This window comes from Eleutherodactylus coqui, chromosome 11 (genome assembly GCF_035609145.1).
Source record: "Eleutherodactylus coqui strain aEleCoq1 chromosome 11, aEleCoq1.hap1, whole genome shotgun sequence".
Taxonomy (NCBI): domain Eukaryota; kingdom Metazoa; phylum Chordata; class Amphibia; order Anura; family Eleutherodactylidae; genus Eleutherodactylus; species Eleutherodactylus coqui.
The window spans coordinates 132043945-132068832 of record NC_089847.1 but is presented as its reverse complement, the minus strand read 5'-3'; the positions used below and the strand labels follow the sequence as shown (position 1 = coordinate 132068832).

General features: G+C 45.1%; 1 protein-coding gene across 4 annotated transcripts in view; it reads left to right on the top strand.

The window, feature by feature from the left end:
- Nucleotides 1-24888, top strand: part of SBF2 (SET binding factor 2) — a 300830-nt gene that overhangs the window by 194539 nt on the left and 81403 nt on the right. The window lies entirely within an intron of this gene.

The window sequence follows — 24888 nt, the reverse complement described above, 5'->3', positions numbered from 1 at the left end:
CATGGACTGAAAATGGTCTGCTGACAGTGATGCAATTTTGCATACAAGCTGCGGGGGAGGGGGAAACCTATTAGGCCATGTGACCAACATGGTGGTCTTCCAGTGGAAAGGTCGCTGTGTGATGAGACAAATGGCAGAAAAACAATGTGCTTCGTTTTAACAGAACTTTATTCACTCTCATGTGTAAAGGAACCTTTCATGTTCCCACAGCACCATAAAGTAAGTAAGGGGATGTGATGGGGAGGGGAAGCAGGATGGGGAGGGGGGGTTATTATTTCCCTCTCCAGGGATCCTGTGTTCCCCTCTGAAGTCATCGTGCGGCACTGCCGATCTGACTCTTCACAGGGCCGTGCGCGCGCACTCCCATAGACTCAGCACTGTGTAAAGAGCTTGATGTGCAGTGCCATGCGCCAACTTCAGAGAGGGTCACCGCTGGATCATTGGAGAGGGCGAGTATAAAAAAAATACCTCCTCTGGATCTGTCATGTTTCCTAACAGCAGTGTGGAGTGTATACAGAGAATGGCGTGACCGAGGTAAACACCCAGCAATAGCGATCCTGTGGACGGAAACAACGTGTCATTGAAAGGGGTCAGAGGAGGATGTCAGGAATCATTCTGACCAACAGATGCCGCACAGTCAGCGTAATATATCATTGGTGCTCCTGCTAACGTATCTGAACGCACAACTCGCTGTTCCTCCTCACAGATGGGATATAACAGCGGACGACCAGCTCCAGCGCCATTATGTCTAAAAGAAACAGAAAGATGAGACTCCAGCGGGAAAAAGAGTGAAAAACTTGTATCACTGAGCAGTGGAAAAACATCTCCTGGTCAGATGGATCCAGATTTCTGTTGCCCCGTGCTGATGGGAGGTCAGAATTAGGTGCAAGCAGCATGAATCGCTGACCCCTTCCTGTCAGCTGGTCAGAACATATCAGCACCTCCATCTAATGTGCAGCAACTACAAGAAGCTTCCTGTCCGCAAGGGCCGATATTCCTGCAGAACGATTTCATCCTCTAGTGGAATCTAGATGGGGGGTCTCTAATAAAAGCGTCATTTGGTATCTCGGCTTGGCAGGAAGACAATATTGGCAGAGCTCTTATAGCGACAGCATTATATATGTGTGGTGGCGTCTTGTGGTTTGTTACTCCATTGTATGTGTTATGTTGATACATTGTATCAGGTAGATCACAGACTACACTTCCCATGGAGTGACTTGCATTACTGCACTGGGGCTCGTTTAGCTCATTGGTCACAAACCAGTAGATGTCTAGTTGGCTATGAACTACAACTCCCAGCATGTGCTGCTTGCTGGCTGGAGAGTGACATGTAGCATATGTGTAGCATCAGTGGTGACCAGAGCAGCCCTGCTGATCGCCTTGTCACTTTCCCTTTCATCTTTCTCCTCGTTCCGTCACGCGGCACCTGTCGGTAGTTTCCCCCTGCGATCACATGATCCGCTCGGCCTTGCAGTTTGGCTTAATGGAGGAAGAAGGAGACAATTACATCTAAAGGAGGAACATTCTTGTAAGACAACTTGAGCCCCGCCAGGAAGCAGACACTTCCTCTGCCCCAGGAGTTTCCATAAGTTAGCTGGGACTTCTTACTCTGCCTGTAAACTTGGTGTTTTAGGAGACGAGTTCTGAAAAACGGAATCTCATCCCAAATTCTAACTGTGCAAACAGCGCCATCTGCAGGATGTGGGTAATCCTGCCTAAGATTCATCGAAAGGAACAAAGATGAATCCTCATCCCACTATGCCATGTACCAGCTCTGCCGCATCTGTACATTGGTATTAAAGGGGTTGTCCCGCGAAATCAAGTGGGTCTATACACTTCTGTATGGCCATATTAATGCACTTTGTAATGTGCATCGTGCATTAATTATGAGCCATACAGAAGTTATTCACTTACCTGTTCCGTTGCTGGCGTCCCCGTCTCCATGGTGCCGTCTAATTTCAGCGTCTAATCGCCCGATTAGACGCGCTTGCGCAGTCCGGTCTTCTCCCTGGTGAATGGGGCCGCTCGTGCCGGAGAGCTGCTCCTCGTAGCTCCGCCCCGTCACGTGTGCCGATTCCAGCCAATCAGGAGGCTGGAATCGGCAATGGAACGCACAGAGCCCACGGTGCACAATGGGAGAAGACCTGCGGTCCACCATGGGTGAAGATCCCGGCGGCCATCTTCGCAAGGTAAGTAAGAAGTCACCGGAGCACGGGGATTCGGGTAAGTACTATCCGTTTTTTTTTTTTAAACCCATGCATCGGGTTTGTCTCGCGCCGAACGGGGGGGCTATTGAAAAAAAAAAAAAAACCCGTTTCGGCGCGGGACAACCCCTTTAATATTTTCTTTCAGTGGACGCTTCGAAGAAAGTGTGTTTGATGTGAAAATGCTGAGCAGAATGAGCCCTCCGATACATAGTACATGACAAGCGCCTCTAGAGGGTGCGCCTCACGTGTAGAACGAAGACTGTTTGGCAGGTGCTGATCTAATTTTGCATACGAGTTGTAGAGGAAGGAGGAAACCTGTTCGGCCAATCAACGCCACCAAATTTGGAGAGACGTTTGCCAACTGCATTGTGGGTAATGGGAGGTCTGGTAAGATGGCACTGATTGAAATCTGCCACGATGGCACCCGTGCTTCGTTCACCTGACATAGGGATGATTTCAACACGTTTTACTTGAGATAATGCCATCATTCACATCGCCTATAATGAAGAGATAGCATTGTGTTAGCATGAGAACGAATAAAGTTGTGTTAAAATGAAGCAGCCATCGTTTTTTTGGGGACATTCTCCGCCGGTTTGATATATCACACACTGACCTTCCCATTGGAAAAATTAGAGTTGAATCCAAGATGGCGGCAGTAAGAATGGCTGTCATGTTGGTCAAATGGCCCAGAGGTTTCCTGCTTTCCCACAGATTGTATGCAAAAATGTATCACCGTCTGCCAAACAGTTTTCATTCTATGTGGGTGCTTCCACACTCTTGTTTCCCAGCTCCTGCCTCGTCCCCGTCGTCCTCTTCCCAATTGTATCGCTTGGCTTGGTATTCTCTCTGTCCTTCATTACAGTTATACTATTGTCTCACCACTGGACGGGGATTTCCATAGCAGTAATGCAGGAACTCCTTGGCTTCCTGGTTCACTTTGTTCGTCACAAGGCATACCAGTAGGTACAAGACATAGTGCAAAACTAATCAACACCACCTTTTTCCAGAAGTATGTGCACCCCAATGTTACCTGCGTAGGTAGTGTAACTTCTGTTCACAGTGACTCCAAGAGCAGAATAGTGAGTGCAGCTCTGGAGTATAATACAGGATGTAACTCAGGATCAGTACAGGATAAGTAATGTATGTACACAGTGACTTCACCAGCAGAATAGTGAGTGCAGCTCTGAAGTATAATACAGGATGTAACTCAGGGTCAGTACAGGATAAGTAATGTATGTACACAGTGACTCCACCAGCAGAATAGTGAGTGCAGCTCTGGAGTATAATACAGGATGTAACTCAGGATCAGTACAGGATAAGTAATGTATGTACACAGTGACTTCACCAGCAGAATAGTGAGTGCAGCTCTGAAGTATAATACAGGATGTAACTCAGGATCAGTACAGGATAAGTAATGTATGTACACAGTGACTCCACCAGCAGAATAGTGAGTGCAGCTCTGGAGTATAATACAGGATGTAACTCAGGGTCAGTACAGGATAAGTAATGTATGTACACAGTGACTCCACCAGCAGAATAGTGAGTGCAGCTCTGGAGTATAATACAGGATGTAACTCAGGATCAGTACAGGATAAGTAATGTATGTACACAGTGACCCCACCAGTAGAATAGTGAGTACAGCTCTGGAGTATAATACAGGATGTAACTCAGGCGCAGTACAGGATCAGTAATGTATGTACACAGTGACTCCAGCAGCAGAATAGTAAGTGCAGCTCTGGAGTATAATACAGGATGTAACTCAGGATCAGTACAGGATAAGTAATGTATGTACACAGTGACTCCTCCAGCAGAATAGTGAGTGCAGCTCTGGAGTATAATACAGGATGTAACTCAGGATCAGTACAGGATAAGTAATGTATGTACACAGTGACTCCAGCAGCAGAATAGTGAGTGCAGCTCTGGGATATAATACAGGATGTAACTCTGGATCAGTACAGGATAAGTAATGTATGTTCACAGTGACTCCACCAGCAGAATAGTGAGCGCAGCTCTGGAGTATAATACAGGATAAGTAATGTATGTACACAGTGACTCCACCAGCAGAATAGTGAGTGCAGCTCTGGGGTATAATGCAGGATGTAACTGTGGATCAGTACAGGGTAAGTAATGTATGTACACAGTGACTCCACCAGCAGAATAGTGAGTGCAGCTCTGGAGGATAATACAGGATGTAACTCAGGATCAGTACAGGATAAGTAATGTATGTACACAGTGACTCCACCAGCAGAATAGTGAGTGCAGCTCTGGGATATAATACAGGATGTAACTGTGGATCAGTACAGGGTAAGTAATGTATGTACACAGTGACTCCAGCAGCAGAATAGTGAGTGCAGCTCTGGAGTATAATACAGGATGTAACTCAGGATCAGTACAGGATAAGTAATGTATGTACACAGTGACTCCTCCAGCAGAATAGTGAGTGCAGCTCTGGAGTATAATACAGGATGTAACTCAGGATCAGTACAGGATAAGTAATGTATGTACACAGTGACTCCAGCAGCAGAATAGTGAGTGCAGCTCTGGGATATAATACAGGATGTAACTCTGGATCAGTACAGGATAAGTAATGTATGTTCACAGTGACTCCCCCAGCAGAATAGTGAGTGCAGCTCTGAAGTATAATACAGGATGTAACTCAGGATCAGTACAGGATAAGTAATGTATGTACACAGTGACTTCACCAGCAGAATAGTGAGTGCAGCTCTGAAGTATAATACAGGATGTAACTCAGGATCAGTACAGGATAAGTAATGTATGTACACAGTGACTCCACCAGCAGAATAGTGAGTGCAGCTCTGGAGTATAATACAGGATGTAACTCAGGGTCAGTACAGGATAAGTAATGTATGTACACAGTGACTCCACCAGCAGAATAGTGAGTGCAGCTCTGGAGTATAATACAGGATGTAACTCAGGATCAGTACAGGATAAGTAATGTATGTACACAGTGACCCCACCAGTAGAATAGTGAGTACAGCTCTGGAGTATAATACAGGATGTAACTCAGGCGCAGTACAGGATCAGTAATGTATGTACACAGTGACTCCAGCAGCAGAATAGTAAGTGCAGCTCTGGAGTATAATACAGGATGTAACTCAGGATCAGTACAGGATAAGTAATGTATGTACACAGTGACTCCTCCAGCAGAATAGTGAGTGCAGCTCTGGAGTATAATACAGGATGTAACTCAGGATCAGTACAGGATAAGTAATGTATGTACACAGTGACTCCAGCAGCAGAATAGTGAGTGCAGCTCTGGGATATAATACAGGATGTAACTCTGGATCAGTACAGGATAAGTAATGTATGTTCACAGTGACTCCACCAGCAGAATAGTGAGCGCAGCTCTGGAGTATAATACAGGATAAGTAATGTATGTACACAGTGACTCCACCAGCAGAATAGTGAGTGCAGCTCTGGGGTATAATACAGGATGTAACTGTGGATCAGTACAGGGTAAGTAATGTATGTACACAGTGACTCCACCAGCAGAATAGTGAGTGCAGCTCTGGAGGATAATACAGGATGTAACTCAGGATCAGTACAGGATAAGTAATGTATGTACACAGTGACTCCACCAGCAGAATAGTGAGTGCAGCTCTGGGATATAATACAGGATGTAACTGTGGATCAGTACAGGGTAAGTAATGTATGTACACAGTGACTCCAGCAGCAGAATAGTGAGTGCAGCTCTGGAGTATAATACAGGATGTAACTCAGGATCAGTACAGGATAAGTAATGTATGTACACAGTGACTCCTCCAGCAGAATAGTGAGTGCAGCTCTGGAGTATAATACAGGATGTAACTCAGGATCAGTACAGGATAAGTAATGTATGTACACAGTGACTCCAGCAGCAGAATAGTGAGTGCAGCTCTGGGATATAATACAGGATGTAACTCTGGATCAGTACAGGATAAGTAATGTATGTTCACAGTGACTCCACCAGCAGAATAGTGAGCGCAGCTCTGGAGTATAATACAGGATAAGTAATGTATGTACACAGTGACTCCACCAGCAGAATAGTGAGTGCAGCTCTGTGGTATAATACAGGATGTAACTGTGGATCAGTACAGGGTAAGTAATGTATGTACAGTTGTAAAATACTGATCATAGGTGACATTTGCTTTTTTAGTTTTTATTAGGTCACTATCTTTATTTATTATGATTGTGTTTTCACTTACTTTTTTCTCCATTTCCTGTATGAGATTTTAGAATTAGCGGAAAACAAAGATCTATTAAGGTCAAAATAATTTATTTTCACTGCTCCAGAAATAACTTCAGATTTTGGAAGTAAGCGGATCACAGTGTTTGGAGCTCGGATTAACCCCCCAAAGATGTTGGCCAACAAAGCGAAGACATATCTACATTGGTAGCATAATAAAGTTGTGTGTTTTCCGCAGTAATTGTTGGCGGGCCCAGCAGATAACAGCCGCACAGTGTTCCCTCCACTCGTGCCTTATCCACAAAATCCCCTTCTTGGTCGTTTACCAGTTTAAGCTCATTTATCTGTTTATAAATAAATTCCGTAATAAATTTCTTCATCTCTGGTCTCAAGAGGCTCTTTGGAATTTCCCCACAAGTCCCATTCTTAAAGTAGACCCACCACCAGTGTACATTATTTTTCATTATGATTTTTGCATAAAGAATTACTCTATAGAGCTGTACTGATTCACCTTGACATCCTGTATTATACTCCAGAGGTGCACTCACTATTCTGCTGGTGGAGTCACTGTGTACATACATTACTTATCCTGTACTGATCCTGAGTTACATCCTGTATTACACTCCAGAGCTGCACTCACTATTCTGCTGGTGGAGGGAGTCACTGTGTACATACATTACTTATCCTATACTGATCCAGAGTTACATCCTGTATTATACTCCAGAGCTGCACTCACTATTCTGCTGGTGGAGTCACTGTGTACATACATTACTTATCCTGTACTGATCCTGAGTTACATCCTGTATTATACTCCAGAACTGCACTCACTATTCTGCTGGTGGAGTCACTGTGTACATACATTACTTATCCTGTACTGATCCTGAGTTACATCCTGTATTATACTCCTGAGCTGCACTTACTATTCTGCTGGTGGAGTCACTGTGTACATACATTACTTATCTTGTACTGATCCTGGGTTACATCCTGTATTATACTCCAGAGCTGCACTCACTATTCTGCTGGTTGAGTCACTGTGTACATACATTACTTATCCTGTACTGATCCCGAGTTACATCCTGCATTATACTGCAGAGCTGCACTCACTATTCTGCTGGTTGAGTCACTGTGTACATACATTACTTATCCTGTACTGATCCTGAGTTACATCCTGTATTATACTGCAGAGCTGCACTCACTATTCTGCTGGTGGAGTCACTGTGTACATACATTACTTATCCTGTACTGATCCTGAGTTACATCCTGTATTATACTGCAGAGCTGCACTCACTATTCTGCTGGTGGAGTCACTGTGTACATACATTACTTATCCTGTACTGATCCTGAGTTACATCCTGTATTATACTGCAGAGCTGCACTCACTATTCTGCTGGTGGAGTCACTGTGTACATACATTACTTATCCTGTACTGATCCCGAGTTACATCCTGTATTATACTCCAGAGCTGCACTCACTATTCTGCTGGTGGGGTCACTGTGTACATACATTACTTATCCTGTACTGATTCTGAGTTACATCCTGTATTATACTCCAGAGCTGCACTCACTATTCTGCTGGTGGGGTCACTGTGTACATACATTACTTATCCTGTACTGATCCTGAGTTACATCCTGTATTATACTGCAGAGCTGCACTCACTATTCTGCTGGTGGAGTCACTGTGTACATACATTACTTATCCTGTACTGATCCTGAGTTACATCCTGTATTATACTGCAGAGCTGCACTCACTATTCTGCTGGTGGAGTCACTGTGTACATACATTACTTATCCTGTACTGATCCTGAGTTACATCCTGTATTATACTGCAGAGCTGCACTCACTATTCTGCTGGTGGAGTCACTGTGTACATACATTACTTATCCTGTACTGATCCCGAGTTACATCCTGTATTATACTCCAGAGCTGCACTCACTATTCTGCTGGTGGGGTCACTGTGTACATACATTACTTATCCTGTACTGATCCTGAGTTACATCCTGTATTATACTCCAGAGCTGCACTCACTATTCTGCTGGTGGAGTCACTGTGTACATACATTACTTATCCTGTACTGATCCTGAGTTACATCCTGTATTATACTCCAGAGCTGCACTCACTATTCTGCTGGTGGAGTCACTGTGTACATACATTACTTATCCTGTACTGATCCTGAGTTACATCCTGTATTATACTGCAGAGCTGCACTAACTATTCTGTTGGGTACATACATTACTTATCCTACAATATTATTGTTTTTTCTTGCTGGGAACAATCAAATTTTGCTCTACTGGCTAACACTGTACCAAACTTTTTTCATTTTACTTATCCTGTACTGATCTTAAATTACATCCTGTATTATACTTCAGAGCTGTACTCACTATTCTGCTGTGTACATACCCTATTTATCCTGTACTGATCCTGAGTTACGTGCTGTATTATCCTGCAGAGCTGCACTCACTATTCTGCTGGTGTAGTCACTATATACATGTATTACAGTCTATCATAGATTAGGTAGTGACGAGAATGATGTTGCGAAGGCAAAATTTTAAAATTCCTAGTTTGTATTTGTTTTCTCTCAGAAAATAGATGCAACATCAACTGATCTCCTCTGTGCTATTGGGGAAATAAAAGAATGCAGGCTATCTATAAGCAGAGAGATGGTGAGGGAACACTTAGACAACTTAAATGAATTTAACTCCCTAGGTCCAGATGAATTACATCCTAGGATACTAAAGAAAGCAGCGGATGTAATTGCTGAACGACTCATCTTAATCTCTGAAAATTCCTGGAGAACAGGAGAAGTACCAGAAGATTGGAAAAGGGCAAATATTGTCCCTGTCTTCAAAAAAGTAAGAAAGTGGATCCAGGAAACTATAGGCCTGTGAGCCTGACTTCTATACCTGGAAAGATCTTTGAACAAATTATTAACCAGCATGTATGCAAGTACTTGGATGAGAATGGAGTTATTAACCAGAGCCAGCATGGGTTTGTAACAAACAAGTCATGCCAGACGAATCTAATTTCCTTCTAGAAATTCACAGAATCACTGACTGGGTTGATCAGGGAAAGGCGGTGGATATAGTATATCTTGACTTTAATAAAGTATTTAGCAAACTATCTCATTACATACTTATTGAAAAAAATGACCAAATCTGGAATTGACAAGGCAACTATTAGGTGGATTTACAACTGGCTGAGTGATCGTACTCAACTAAAAGGCTGCACTTCCAATTGGAAGAATTTGTCAAGTGGGGTACCGCAAGGCTCTGTCCTAGGCCCAGTGGTGGTCAACATTTTTATAAATGATCTGGAGCAAGGAATTGAGGGGAAACTGATCAAATTTGCAGATGACACAAAGCTAGGAGGGATAGCTAACACTAGGGAAGAAAGCGAGAGTATTCAAAAAGATCTAGAAAAGCTTGCACAGTGGTCGGCGACTAACAGAATGGTATTTAACAGGGAGAAATGCAAAGTCCTACATCTGGGCAAGAAAAAAATGACAAAAGCACATACAGAATGGAAGGAATTGGGCTAAGCAGCAGCACATGTGAAAAAGACGTGGGTATACTAATAGATCATAGACTGAACATGAGTCAACAGTGTGATGCAGCAGCCAAAAAGGCAAACACAATTCTGGGATGTATTAAGAGAAGCACAGAGTCTAAATCATGTCAGGTCATAATCCTCCTCTACTCTTCGTTAGTCAGACCTCATCTGGAATACTGGGTCCAGTTTTGGGCGCAACAATTTAAAAAAGACATAGACAAACTAGAGCAAGTTCAGAGAAGTTACCAAGATGGTGAGCGGTCTGCAAATCATATCCTATGAGGAATAGTTAAAGGATCTGGGAATGTTTAGCTTGCAGAAGAGAAGGCTGAGAGGAGACTTAATAGCTGTCTACAAATATCTGAAGGGCTGTCACAGTGCAGAGGGATCAGCCCTATTCTCATCTGCACAAGGAAAGACTAGACCACTTCCAATTGTTCTATAGCAGTATAAAGTAAGAGACCTGACTAGAGCAACACCAACCAGGACTAGGTAACCCATGTGTCTGCTTGTCTGGGTTTCTCTTTGAATGACATGCCCAGCACAAGATCTGGCAGGCTCACCTGGGTGCACCAAGCTGAAAATTTGGCAGCTGCTATCAGCACAAGGAGGTAAACACACCTTCATCCTGCTGGCACATATTAACAAGGTCACAAAAGCTGCAAATCTAAAACCACAGTGAATAATTATCGTCCTAAAACAGCATAGCAAAAATAGCAGACAGCAGAGTCACCTCAGTCACCCTGTGCCGCCCTACTGACCCTACAAGTAACATATACAACCTGTAACGTAATGTGCATACTGATGCCAAGTCACATTATACTAGTTATATTCTTGTACATAGGGGGCAGTATTATAGTAATTATATTCTTGTACATAGGAGCAGTATTATAGTAGTTATATTCTTGTACATAGGGAGCAGTATTATAGTAGTTATATTCTTGTACATAGGGGGCAGTATTATAGTAGTTATATTCTTGTACATAGAGGCAGTATTATAGTAGTTATATTCTTGTACATAGAGGCAGTATTATAGCAGTTATATTCTTGTACATAGGAGCAGTATTATAGTAGTTATATTCTTCTACATAGGGGACAGTATTATAGTAGTTATATTCTTGTACATCGGAGGCAGTATTATAGTAGTTATATTCCTGTACATAGGGGGCAGTATTATAGTAGTTATATTCTTGTACATAGGGAGCAGTATTATAGTAGTTATATTCTTGTACATAGGGGGCAGTATTATAGTAGTTATATTCTTGTACATAGGGGGCAGTATTATAGTAGTTATATTCTTGTACATAGGGGGCAGTATTATAGTAGTTATATTCTTGTACATAGGGGGCAGTATTATAGTAGTTATATTCTTGTACATAGGGGGCAGTATTATAGTAGTTATATTCTTCTACATAGGGAGCAGTATTATAGTAGTTATATTCTTGTACATAGGGGCCAGTATTATAGTAGTTATATTCTTGTACATAGGGGGCAGTATTATAGTAGTTATATTCTTGTACATAGGGAGCAGTATTATAGTAGTTATATTCTTGTACATAGGGGGCAGTATTATAGTAGTTATATTCTTGTACATAGGGAGCAGTATTATAGTAGTTATATTCTTGTACATCGGAGGCAGTATTATAGTAGTTATATTCCTGTACATAGGGGGCAGTATTATAGTAGTTATATTCTTGTACATAGGGAGCAGTATTATAGTAGTTATATTCTTGTACATAGGGGCCAATATTATAATAGTTATATTCTTGTACATAGGGAGCAGTATTATAGTAGTTATATTCTTGTACATAGGGGCCAGTATTATAGTAGTTATATTCTTGTACATAGGGGGCAGTATTATAGTAGTTATATTCTTCTACATAGGGAGCAGTATTATAGTAGTTATATTCTTGTACATAGGGGGCAGTATTATAGTAGTTATATTCTTGTACATAGGGAGCAGTATTATAGTAGTTATATTCTTGTACATCGGAGGCAGTATTATAGTAGTTATATTCCTGTACATAGGGGGCAGTATTATAGTAGTTATATTCCTGTACATAGGGGGCAGTATTATAGTAGTTATATTCTTGTACATAGGAGGCAGTATTATAGTAGTTATATTCCTGTACATAGGAGGCAGTATTATAGTAGTTATATTGTACATGGGAGCAGTATTATAGTAGTTATATTCTTGTACATAGGGGGCAGTATTATAGTAGTTATATTCTTGTACATAGGGGGCAGTATTATAGTAGTTATATTCTTGTACATAGGGGGCAGTATTATAGTAGTTATATTCTTGTACATAGGGGGCAGTATTATAGTAGTTATATTCTTGTACATAGGGGGCAGTATTATAGTAGTTATATTCTTGTACATAGGGGAGCAGTATTATAGTAGTTATATTCTTGTACATAGGGGGCAGTATTATAGTAGTTATATTCTTGTAAATAGGGGGCAGTATTATAGTAGTTATATACTTGTACATAGGGGGCAGTATTATACTAGTCATATACTTGTACATAGGGGGCAGTATTATAGTAGTTATATTCTTGTACATAGGGGGCAGTATTATAGTAGTTATATTCTTGTACATAGGGGCAGTATTATATTAATTATATTCTTGTACATAGTGGGCAGTATTATAGTAGTTATATTCTTGTACATAGGAGGCAGTATTATAGTAGTTATATTCTTGTACATAGGGGGCAGTATTATAGTAGTTATATTCTTGTACATAGGGAGCAGTATTATAGTAGATATATTCTTGTAAATAGGGGGCAGTATTATGCTAGTCATATACTTGTACATAGGGGGCAATATTATAGTAGTTATATACTTGTACATAGGGGGCAGTATTATACTAGTCATATACTTGTACCTAGGGGGCAGTATTATAGTAGTTATATTCTTGTACATAGAAAGCAGTATTATAGTAGTTATATTCTTGTACATAGGGGCAGTATTATAGTAGTTATATTCTTGTACATAGGGGGCAGTATTATAGTAGTTATATTCTTGTACATAGGGGGCAGTATTATAGTAGTTATATTCTTGTACATAGGGGGCAGTATTATAGTAGTTATATTCTTGTACATAGGGGGCAGTATTAGTAGTTATATTCTTGTACATAGGGGACAGTATTATAGTAGTTATATTCTTGTACATAGGGGGGCAGTATTATAGTAGTTATATTCTTGTACATAGGGGGCAGTATTATAGTAGTTATATTCTTGTACATAGGAGGCAGTATTATAGTAGTTATCTTCTTGTACATAGGGGGCAGTATTATAGTAGTTATATTCTTGTACATAGGGGGCAGTATTATAGTAGTTATATTCTTGTACATAGGGGGCAGTAATATAGCAGTTATATTCTTGTACATAGAAGCAGTATTATAGTAGTTATATTCTTGTACATAGGGGGGCAGTATTCTAGTAATTATATTCTTGTACATAGGGGGCAGTATTATAGTAGTTATATTCTTGTACATAGGGGGCAGTATTATAATAGTTATATTCTTGTACATAGGAGGCAGTATTATAGTAGTTATATTCTTGTACATAGGGGGGCAGTATTATAGTAGTTATATTCTTGTACGTATGGGGCAGTATTATAGTAGTTGTGTTCTTCTAAATGGTGGGTGTAGTTACATTCTAGCACATCAAGGGGCAGCATTAGCAGTTATTTATAGTTAAGACATTAAAGGGGTTGTCCCGCGCCGAAACGGGTTTTTTTTTTTTCAATAGCCCCCCCGTTCGGCGCGTGACAAACCCGATGCATGTGTTGAAAAAAAAAAACGGATAGTACTTACCCGAATCCCCGCGCTCCGGTGACTTCTTACTTACCTTGCGAAGATGGCCGTCGGGATCTTCACCCTCGGTATACCGCAGGTCTTCTGTGCGGTCCATTGCCGATTCCAGCCTCCTGATTGGCTGGAATCGGCACACGTGACGGGGCGGAGCTACGAGGAGCAGCTCTCCAGCACGAGCAGCCCCATTCAACACGGAGAAGACCGGACTGCGCAAGCGCGTCTAATCGGGCGATTAGACGCTGAAAATTAGACGGCACCATGGAGACGGGGACGCCAACAACGGAGCAGGTAAGTGAATAACTTCTGTATGGCTCCTAATTAATGCACAATGTACATTACAAAGTGCATTAATATGGCCATACAGAAGTGTATACCCCAACTTTGTTTCGCGGGACAACCCCTTTAATAATGAACACAAACACTAATAGAAAGTAGAGAGTGTCCCATACATAACGGCTTACAATCTTAATTAATGTGGTGACCTGAATCAGGGCTGTGTTGGTAATCAGTAGTCAGTGCCAGCGCCCATATAATAGACACAAGCACAGAAAATGAGCATCTCTTGTAGCAAACTGGTTTTAGGATGATTGACTTATAAGGGATGACAGACAGAACTGGAATGAGACTGGCCCTGACTTATGTTAACCCCCAGTGACCGGGTCACACAAGGCCAGACTGACTCATTAACAAAACACAGGGGGGTAACAAAGTACTTGACTGCTCCCCATGGGATAGGAGGTCAAAGTCAATATGGACAGAGACCCCAAGGGAGCGGACTCCGCATTTCTTTCTGTCACCACTAGTATTAGAATGGTGTGTGGAATCTGTATCATCCAACTCAAAGTGTACACTTTAAAAAAAGTTTTGAGGTTTTCCATGACGTTTGATACAAAAGCAAACCTGATCTCACATTTCATCTGTACACAGGAGGCGGGCAGGAATTCATGGAACTTTGGACAAAGGAGACAGATTAGAGCAGATCTGTGCTCAAAACTAAAAACATACCTGTGCACTGAGCTCCTCTGCTTCTCTCCCCGTGTCAGGGTGTTATGTCCTGTGTAACAAGGTACAAAGGGAACCAGTCAATAGCAGCGACCATATATGGTGGCTGTAGACTTATCATTTGAGCACAGGCATCTGGACCCACTCTTCTGCGTCTTAAGAGTTTTATGTTCTTGTAGTTCAATATAGAGTCATAGAGGTGGAAGAAACCTCCAGGGTCATCGGGTCCGACCCCCTGCTCAGTGCAGGATCACTAAATCACCCAGACAGACGGCTGTCCAGCCTTTATTTGAACACTTCCAATGAAGAACTCCCCACCTCCTGTGGTAACCGGTACCACTCATTGATCCCCCTCACTGTCTAATATCTAATTTGTGTCTCCTCCCTTTCAGTTTCATCCCATTGCTTCTAGTCTTTCCTTGTACAAATGAGAATAGGGCTGACCCCTATTAAGGATATTCAGTCTTTTCTCAGCCTTCTCTTTTGCAAGCTAAACATTCCCAGATCCTTTAACCGTTCCCCATAGGACATGATTTGCAGATCGCTCACCATCCTGGTAACACTTCTCTGAACTTGCTCCAGGTTGTCTATGTCTTTTTTAAAGTGGGGTGCCCAGAACTAGACACAGTATTCCAGATGATGTCTGACTAAGGAAGAGTAGAGGGGGATAATGACCTCATGTCATCTAGACTCTATGCTTCTCTTAATACATCCCAGAATTGTGTTTGCCTTTTTGGCTACTGCATCACATTGTTGTCTCATGTTCAGTCTATGATCTATTAGTATACCCAAGTCTTTTTTACATGTGCTGCTGCTTAGCCCAATTCCTTCCATTCTGTAAATTCATAAAATTAGGCTCATTGCGTCCTTTTAAATGAGTTGTCCAGTCTATCCTCAGCATAGGTCTTCAAAAGTTGATTGATTGGGATCTGTCACCAGGGATTCCTGCTGATTGGCTTTTCTCCTGTGGACTCATGGACTGAGCAACTTTCTGCAGGAAGCAGACAGACCCTTTTTCCACTGCAGTGGCCAGGCTTGGTATTACAGGCATTGAAATGATTGGACATTTGATTTGCAATACAAAGTCTGGCCACGGCGGTCGGAATGGAGCTGTGCACTTCCTGCAATCTACTAGCCCAGGAACAGTTGATCAGCAGAGGTTCCACGTGGCAGACTCCTGCCAATATACTACTGGTGAGGGATTCTGGGCATAGGCCAGCTAGACTTTACAACTGGACAACACCTTTAAGGGCATGTTACACAATAATGAGCAAGCACATTTGTAGGAGCGCTTATTAGCCTAATGATTGTGCCATATGAAGTTGCCAATCGGGACCTTACAAACGGGCAAATATTTCTTCGTCATGTCCTCGCATCTTTTATATGACCTCGAAAATGTTTGTTGTCGGCAGCACATTTTTCTGTGTGAAGCGGAAAATTCCTTTTCTCTGCTTCATTTTGTGAGAACGGGATGCGCTGCCAACAGCCATGAGACGGTATGGAGGAGGAATGATCACATGAATGATAATTCATCTCTCATACTGTTTGAATCTGCACGTGTGAAGGCCAGACAAACGAGCACAACTCTCAATTTTGTGTACTTTTGATGATGTCATACACAGAATGACCACTTAATTAGTGACACGTTCTACCCTTTCACGATTGGCCCTTCCCCACATGGAAATGATCCCTGTGACCCCGGAGTGCAGCCTAAAATTACGCGCCAAGTTTTCCATGGATCCGTTTTAATGTGAATCCACATTAGATTGGGAAATCTAGCAAAGTGACTTCCAACGAGGCCCGGTCATTGGTGCTAGACTAGCCGGGATTTCACTACTGACCTTGTGGGGTTTTTCAGTGTAACAGCTTGGAGAGTCTACAGAGAATGGCAGGAAAACATCCAGCGAAAGGGGGTCCTGTGGCTGAACACAACTCTGCACCGAAAGGGGTCCGAAGAGGATGCCAAGAATCATTCTGACCAACAAGCATTGCGCGGTTAGAAGTGGCTGAACTCCATTCTGTTGTTCCAGCTAATGTGTCTGAATACACAACATTTTGTTATGGATGGACTGTAACAACAGACGACCAGTTTCACCACCATTGTGTCTAAAGAGAGACAGAAAGCTGAGACTCCAGCGGGCAAAAGAGCGCAAAACTTGTATCACTGAGCAGCGGAAAAACATCTGGTCAGATGGATCCAGATTTCTGTTGCCCCGTGCTGATGGGAGGGCAGAGTTTGGCGCAAGCAAAATGACTCCAGTTAGTCATGTCAACAGTTCTCGCCGGTGGAGTCATGGCGTGGGGAATGTTTTCTTGGGTCTTTCTGATACTTGTGAATGGACGCCATGATGAATTGCTGTGGTTATAAAGGTCTGCGGAGGTTCAACGTGTTTTTACATGGGGGTCTCTGATAGGTTGGCCCTTCTTTGTAGGTACAATTGGAGCTTTTTCTGTTCCCCCCTTAGAAGCCAAAGACATCTGGCATTCAGAATGACTTAGTTGGGAAGTCTTGAGCAGGTTTTGAGTTCTGGCCATTGTTATGGTCTCTTGTTAAGCGGCTTTGGATTGAATGAATGGTGATTACAAACAAAGCTTGTGTTGCAGAGTGACCGTCCTGGAGCAGTAGATTGGTATGACCAGCGGGTCTTGTGATTGTACAATAGCCGTTCTTGGGTTCATGGACTATAGTCATCCTACATGGTGTGTAGTATTCTGTGCTCACATGATGGAAGGCGCTGGGTTGGGGCACCTGTGGCCACCGTAGATTGGGTCAGCCATGACCTCCACGTCTCACCTTGGGTGATGGCTCACCTATCACATTGTTCAGTTTTGTCCTTTGGGACATTGCTCGCTGGACATCACTTGGATGCTTGGTGAATGGTTGTAATTAGGCTTCCACATGGTTCATTTCTTGTCACAGCACATATTATTAGATATTCGGGTCACTTTGCTTCCTTTTCCTCTTCTCTCCAGGGAGAGGATTTTATATAACGATCTCTGATGTTAAACACATTTTGTTTTTCCCATTATTTAATCCGAACAGCTTGTATTATATCTTTTCAGAGAAGGCGATCTCGGGATGTTATTCCCATTATCTCTGCTTCTTGCCACAAACCCTTCCAAGAAATCCAGTGTCTTATTTCTGGTGATGTTCTTTGATGCCAACTCATAAAATGGAACATGGGGTCGTTTCTGTGTCTCTTCGCCATTAGCCTCACAGTTTAAAGTCTCCTTATATCATTTACGACTGCTTCAGTGCCAGCTCTGTGCCAGGGGGTGTATGGGGTCATTCTCTGCCAGCCCTGTGCCAGGGGGTGTATGGGCTCATTCTCTGCCAGCCCTGTGCCAGGGGGTCTATGGGCTCATTCTTTGCCAGCCCTGTTCCAGGGGGTCTTTGGGCTCATTCTTTGCCAGCCCTGTGCCAGGGGGTCTATGGGCTCATTCTATGCCAGCCCTGTGGCAGGGGCCTATGGGCTCATTCTATGCCAGCCCTGTGGCAGGGGGTCTATGGGCTCATTCTCTGCCAGCTCTGTGTCAAGGGGTCTATGTGCTCATTCTCTGCCAGCCCTGTGCCAGGGGGTGTATGGGCTCATTCTCTGCCAGCCCTGTGTCAGGGGGTCTATGGGCTCATTCTCTGCCAGCCCTGTGTCAGGGGGTCTATGGGCTCATTCTCTGCCAGCTCTGTGTCAGGGGGTCTTTTGGCTCATTCTCTGCCAGCCCTCTGCCAGGGGGTCTATGGGCTCATTCTCTGCCAGCCCTGTGTCAGGGGGTCTATGGGCTCATTCTCTGCCAGCCCTGTGTCAGGGGGTCTATGGGCTCATTCTCTGCCAGCTCTGTGTCAGGGGGTCTTTTGGCTCATTCTCTGCCAGCCCTCTGCCAGGGGGTCTATGGGCTCATTCTCTGCCAGCTCTGTGTCAGGGGGTCTATGGGCTCATTCTCTGCCATCTCTGTGTCGGTTGTCTTCGGGATCATCCTTGTGCCGTTCACAACATAAGAGAAGATGCTGTAGAGCAGACAGGTGAGCAGCGGGTCCATCCTGGTGGATCTCTGAGTTCCTGTATTTTTGGAGGAAGTCGTGGCACGTGTTAAGCAGCTCATGAGTACAGTTGGTGGTTTGAAGAGTAACGGTGGCTTTACATGGAACAATTATCATCTGAACTGTTCCAAATATTTGCTGAAGTCTACGAACGGCTGCATGTCTGCTGCACACAGATAGCTGCTCCCTTCATCGAGATCACTGATTGAATTGTTGAAAGCATTTACATGGGCAAAAATATAATTGGTTGACTAGTGAGGGGTAACGAGATTCTTTGGCACGCGTGTATTTGCATCATCTACGGGTTCCCGGTACATATGTCTGTGAGCCCACAAATCATAGAGGCTTGGATTATGTAAACCCTGTGTATAGTGGATAAAGTGCTGTAATAAAAAAGGTGTGGAAGACAATAGGAAGATTCATACAAGACAGTACGGCTAAAACCATGGGAAGTGGTGCCACCTAACCTGATTAAAATCAAGAGTCTGTGGATTCAAATATTAAAGCCACATTTGTTAGTCTAGTGCGAACGCATTTCAAGGTCTGTAGTCTCTTCTTCTTGGGCTAGAGAGTTCCTTCCACTTCAGATGATGCCAGGAAGTCTGTGAGGGAGCATTTGTGGGCGCTGCCTTCTCTGAAGAAGAGTCTGCGGCTTCGAAACGTGTTAGACTTTGAACTGAATAAAACAGATGAATGTAGCCCTCTAATTTTGGTGGTTCAGAGTGTTGTGGCAGCAGAATGCAGTGCTAAGCTCTCACTCACGACCTAAAAGTTGCAGGTTCAATCCCCGCTTGGTTCAGGTAGCCAGCTCAAGGTTGAATCGGCTTTCCATCCTTTCGAGGTCTGTAAAATGAGTACCCAGCTTGCTGGTGGGTAAAGATGACTGGGGAAGGCAATGGCAAACTACCCCGCAGAAATTAGTCTACCAAAAAAACATCATGATGTGACATCATCCTAGGAGTCGGTCACGACTCGGTGCTTGTACCAGGGGACTTTACCTTACTTTACCATCCAGTCTCAGGACAGACTTTTGCGCCCAAATTGGTAAAGGTACCAACTATCATTTTGTTTCTCCGATTCCTGGTGCCACTTTTAGGCAGCCAAGGTGGCCACCAGCATTTTCAAATTACACTGTGCACGGCTATGTTATTGGCCGGCGCTAATCACATGAGTATGTATAGTGCATTATTAAACCGGGCTCACACGGGCGGATACCAATTGTGGAATCTGCGATCGCCGCCCTCGTCAAGGATCCGCGGCAAAATGCAGGCATTAAAAAGCATGAACTTTCGCCTTTTCATTCACACTCACGGATATGAATTGCGTATTCTGCCAGCAGAAGAAAAATTGCAGCATGCCTTATTGTGCTGCGTACTCCGCACGGACAGCTTCCATTAAAGTCAATAGAGGCCCGTCCGACCATAATTAACATTGTGTATGGGCTGCGGTCATACGCATTGCAGAAAACCCAGGTCCACAGGGTCGCCGGCCACCCTCACACCCAGAATCAGCTGCGGGCTTCCCGTATGCGGAATCCATTCCGCCCGTGAGCCTTAATCCTATCACTACCAACGATTTTGCGCTGCGGATCGGCTCCGGACTCTCCACAGCAAATTCCACACATTGTGGTGCCATTAAAATATACAACTCGTCCCACAAAAGTAACGAACCCTCATACGGCGGCGATGCCGGTGAGTTATGGCTTTTGCAATGGGATGTAGAAAATTGCTTGGTCCTTAAAGAAAAAAAAAATAGGCCCGTCACTAAGGGGTTAATCCCCTTCAGCTATTATTTAGTGCAAAATAATCATAAACACACACGATCCCCAGAACAAAAAGCCCCAACCGAAAAATGCACTGTAACTAAACAGGCGAGCGGGAGCAGAGCCATGCCTGGGGACATGAGGACAGCGCCTGGAAGAGGACGCCACATTCTTCAGGCCTCCGGAATGTGCGCAGCGCCATGATTTATCACTACCGACTAGAGGATACAAGAGAACAATCCCCCCAGCAGAGGCAGCTGCTCCGCACTGTCACAGGATGACACAGCAGGATGAGGGGCACAGGACTGCCACCGCCTTAAAGGGACAGTTCGGGTGATCTCTAGCTGTAAATCCTGCATTAAAAGGACACATTAGAAGTAATTACTAACTTTACTATGCATGTAGCACCAACATAGTCTGCAGCATTGTACACAGAGCCCAGTAAAGGGATTGTCCCGCTTTTAACTGTTTTGCTACAGGAAGCAGACAACTCCGTACATTGTGGAGTGGCCAGGGTTGGTATTGCAGGCTGAGTGCCAGCCTGTAGCAATGTAGGGAGCTGTCTGCTTCCTGCAGCAAAATTACTACAAGTGGGACAACCCCTTTAATGTTTCTCAAAAGGACGATCCCGAGAATAGTGTGATGGGGGAAAACATCCAGCGAAAGGCGGTCCTGTGGAAAGAAACAACAAGACACTGAAAGGGGTCAAAGGAGGATGTCAGCAACCATTATGATGATGAACAGGCACTGCACAGTAAGGCGAATACAACGCTGGAGCTCCAACTAACATGTCTGAACGCATTACTCGCAGATCCCTAGCACGGAGGATATAACAGTCGACGATCAGTTCTAGCGCCATTGTGTATAAGAGAAACAGAAAGAAGAGACTCCAGCGGGCAAAAGAGCGCAAAACTTGTACAACTGAGCAGCGGAGAAACATCTCCTGGTCAGATGGATCCAGATGTCTGTTGCCCCGTGCTGATGGGAGGTCAGAATTTGGCACAAGCAGCATGAATCGCTGACCCCTTCCTGTCAGGTGGTCAGAACATGTCAGCACCGCCATCTAATCTGCAGCAACTACAAGAAGCTTCCTGTCTGCAGGGGCCGATATTCCGGCAGAATGATTTCATCACCTAGTAAGATGTACACCATGATAAATTACTGCAGTTCTGAAGGCCAAAGGACTCCAACGCTACCAGATGGGGGGCTAATAAAGGGGCGGTCAGTATATAAGCCCAGCAGGAACCGGTACACGCAGAGCTGTTTCCATCACATGAAGGACAGAAGAATTATAGGTTACACCTCGTGGGGGGAGTCTGGAGATTGGCCATTGTGCTGTGATCTATATCTGGGGTTCTCACCCCGCAGATTCTGAAGGTGTCATGTTTGTTACAGGAGCTGCTCTTCTGACATCTGCCACTAGGTGGCAACCCTGTGAATTCTGTATTAGCCCTGATATTCCCATGCGGCCTGCGAAGACTAAAAAGGAAAACATATTGGGGTATTTTGGAACCAAAATATCATTCATTCCATTAGAGTTCCACATGCAAAAATGTCAAGTTCTGCCGGGATCTGAAATCGCTGGAATTCTCATTGAAACCAGACACGGACTTGGCGTTATTGGGGAGAGGAATGTTTCCTATTATCGTTTCTCTCCTTAAATAATCTTATTGTTTTCTAGTGAAGGTTGGATTGAAATTTGTGGCTTCATATAAAGACTCCAGCAGTGTGCCGTGTACGGAACGAGCGCTAGTCACTATAGGCTGATCTGACCAGTGCGACCGAGGAGCCGCGCTATTTACTGACTACTACTTATTAATGACTCTGCAGTCCCAGCGGGCAGCCAGAAATGGAATCAAATTACCAACCAATCCCCCCCGCCCCCCATGGCTCCAGTCTCTACCACTTAGGTGCCCCACTTACTTCTGGGTGTTACATTCATGTGACGTCTAGCAGGTGATTGCTGTGGCCAGTCAGTGGTTTCGATATTCTCGCGCGCGGTTTCTACAATGCGCACAAAACACACGAGAATATGAAATCCATTCCTTTATATTCGGATTCTTTTCCTCTCGGCATTAGTGCAATGAAAAAAATCTCAGCCAATTCTATCTTTAGTGGGTTCCTGCAGAACGCCTCGCCCATTATTTTCAATGGGACCTTAAGAGACGTTGCATGTTACCGGCATGCGGGTGCAAAGTCAATTGAAATCAATGGGAAACAATTACCATTCTTTTATAAACGTATAACATCGGCGGGGAAAATGCACGCTGGCAGACGCGATATCGGGCTGAGTTTCTCAGACCAATGGCTCTAATGCATGTGAATGTGGGGCTCTATTACTGTGAGAGGGACACTGAGGGGGCCATTACTGCGAAGGAGTCACAGAGGGGGGCCATTTCTGCGAAGGAGTCACGGGGGGGGGGGGGGGTTATTACTGCAAAGGAGTCACTGAGGAGGGCTATTATTCCGAAGGAGTCACCGAGTAGGGCCATTACTGTGAAGGAGTCGCCGAGGGGGGGCCATGACTGCGAAGGAGTCGCCGAGGGGGGGCCATGACTGCGAAGGAGTCGCCGAGGGGGGGCCATGACTGCGAAGGAGTCGCCGAGGGGGGGCCATGACTGCGAAGGAGTCGCCGAGGGGGAGCCATGACTGCGAAGGAGTCGCCGAGGGGGGGCCATGACTGCGAAGGAGTCGCCGAGGGGGGGCCATGACTGCGAAGGAGTCGCCGAGGGGGGGCCATGACTGCGAAGGAGTCGCCGAGGGGGGGCCATGACTGCGAAGGAGTCGCCGAGGGGGGGCCATGACTGCGAAGGAGTCGCCGAGGGGGGGCCATGACTGCGAAGGAGTCGCCGAAGGGGGGCCATGACTGCGAAGGAGTCGCCGAGGGGGGGCCATGACTGCGAAGGAGTCGCCGACGGGGGGGCCATGACTGCGAAGGAGTCGCCGACGGGGGGGCCATGACTGCGAAGGAGTCGCCGACGGGGGGGCCATGACTGCGAAGGAGTCGCCGACGGGGGGGCCATGACTGCGAAGGAGTCGCCGACGGGGGGGCCATGACTGCGAAGGAGTCGCCGACGGGGGGGCCATGACTGCGAAGGAGTCGCCGACGGGGGGGCCATGACTGCGAAGGAGTCGCCGACGGGGGGGCCATGACTGCGAAGGAGTCGCCGACGGGGGGGCCATGACTGCGAAGGAGTCGCCGACGGGGGGGCCATGACTGCGAAGGAGTCGCCGACGGGGGGGCCATGACTGCGAAGGAGTCGCCGACGGGGGGGCCATGACTGCGAAGGAGTCGCCGACGGGGGGGCCATGACTGCGAAGGAGTCGCCGAGGGGGGGGGGGGCCATGACTGCGAAAGAGTCGCCGAGGGGGGCATGACTGCGAAGGAGTCGCCGAGGGGGGGGGGGGGGGGCATGACTGCGAAGGAGTCGCCGAGGGGGGCATGACTGCGAAGGAGTCGCCGAGGGGGAGGGGGGGCCATGACTGCGAAGGAGTCGCCGAGGGGGGGGGGGGGCATGACTGCGAAGGAGTCGCCGAGGGGGGGGGGGGCCATGACTGCGAAGGGGTCACCGAAGGGCACAATTACCATGATGGGGTTCCTGAGGGGCACTATTATTGTGAGAGGGTCACTGAGAAGCACATGAGGGAGGTCTGCCTTGACTTGTAAAGGGATGTGACCTAATGTGAAAGAAAAATTGCCGCTACCTGTGCTGCAAAAAGTATTCCTTTTTTCGCTTTCCCTGTTTTCATTGTTCAAAAGTTAGGAGTTGCAGCTTTACTTTTATTAAACCCCTTCTAAGAAAATCATTCTATCTGTGGCCCCACAGGAGGAAGCAAGTGCTGGTTTAGTCCTGGTCATGAATCTGGTGTAATGCAAAAAATAACTGGCTGCTTCATCCTCTAGGTGGCGCTTTACCATATTCAATTGCAATTAATAGGCATGAATACAGTCAGCGCCCCCTAGAGGATAAAACTGCACCAGAATTAATCTATAATCTATATTCATATATTATATAAGTAGGGCGCCCCCTATACCCCAACACTTTGAACAACCGGTGTCTCTGGCACCTTACTCTTCCTGCGTTCACCTGAATTTGGGGCAGAGATCTCACGGCGGGATAATCCACAAACAATGCGGAATGTTTATCCCATTGTACTAATCCTTGTATCTTTAGCACGTTTAGCAGCTCTGCCAAATGCAAAGTTAATTACAAAGTTTGTGCAAAATTAGTGGCACAAAGGTCGTCACCTGTCACTGCAATTGGTGCGAAAAGGGCAGATGTGGGCGTCTCCCCGCGACCAAATCCTGACACCAACACCCAAGTATCCAAGG